Source organism: Monopterus albus, unplaced genomic scaffold (genome assembly GCF_001952655.1).
Source record: "Monopterus albus unplaced genomic scaffold, M_albus_1.0 scaffold147.1, whole genome shotgun sequence".
Taxonomy (NCBI): Eukaryota; Metazoa; Chordata; class Actinopteri; order Synbranchiformes; family Synbranchidae; genus Monopterus; species Monopterus albus.
The window spans coordinates 922,679-923,742 of record NW_018128027.1 but is presented as its reverse complement, the minus strand read 5'-3'; the positions used below and the strand labels follow the sequence as shown (position 1 = coordinate 923,742).

The 1,064-nt window shown below is 43.3% G+C and overlaps 1 protein-coding gene across 1 annotated transcript in view; it reads right to left on the bottom strand.

Annotated features, from left to right (window-relative positions):
* LOC109968355 (AT-rich interactive domain-containing protein 1B-like) overlaps positions 1–1,064 on the bottom strand; it is a 197,378-nt gene that overhangs the window by 134,207 nt on the left and 62,107 nt on the right. The gene's annotated exons all lie outside the window — the stretch shown is intronic.

Below are 1,064 nucleotides of genomic sequence, written 5' to 3'. Positions count from 1 at the left end.
GGCGAGAGAGTGAGAAAGAGTGGGGGAGAAAAAAAAACTGTTACGTCTCTGAGGTGACAGCTTGCTGGAAGAGCCTGGCAAAAGCAGAGCAACATCTCTCTCCTTCTCTCTCTCCCCTTCTATCTGTCCATCTCTCCCTCTCCATGTCTCTTTCTCTCATCAAAACTTGATGCCGATTAGGATCTTGGAGAGCAACGAGCTTTGGATGGGATGTGAAAACACACAGAGGACCCAAGGGATAAAACGCCAGGATTAAAGTGGTGAGGGAATATGGGGTGATAGTGGTGGTGGTTCAAATAGATCGGCCCCCACGACTGCAGTGGCTCCTTGCCTCACTTTCCTCTCTCACTCTGGATTCACACACTGTTACATCAAGGCCATTTCTCATTATAGCACAAGGGGGGAAAAGCTTTCATGATGTTACTTTAGAGAGAAAGACAGAAAGGAAGGGGGAAGGAGGAGTAAAGAGTGTGGGAGAATGAAAATGAAAGAAAATAGATCTGCCAAGATAAAGCAGATGACATGCTAATAGTATGTTATGGAGGAGAAAACTGTGTAAGAGAGAGTGTGTGTGGCCATGTGTGTGTGTGCTTGAGAAAGTGAAGTAATCAGAATCACAGTCATAGAAAACTGACACATAAATCAGCCCCTGATCTGACACAAAGCAAAGTCAGCTGTCAGTGTGCATTCAAAGACAGAAGACGACCAGTGCACACAGACTTTATAAGCATCAGTACATGGAAAATATTATGTATTAATTTGCCTTCATACATTTAATTTAGCTATTCTTGCAGTTTGCTCCTCCACTCCTGAGGCTGTTCCAAAGTATCTGGTAAATTAATAGGCACACACCTCAAGCAGTGCCAATATTTGCAACCGTTTTCAAATATCTATTTATTCTATTCTTGAAAGTGCTGAGGAGCCGTAAGGGAAGAAATGATAGAGTAAAAAGCGATTTGTTTAGCCAAAAGAAGAAAAAAAAACTGGAGCAGCCCACATCTCTCTCCCCTCATAGATCAGCCTGCCCTCACCATTTCTTCTCAATTACTCCTCCAGTCAACCTG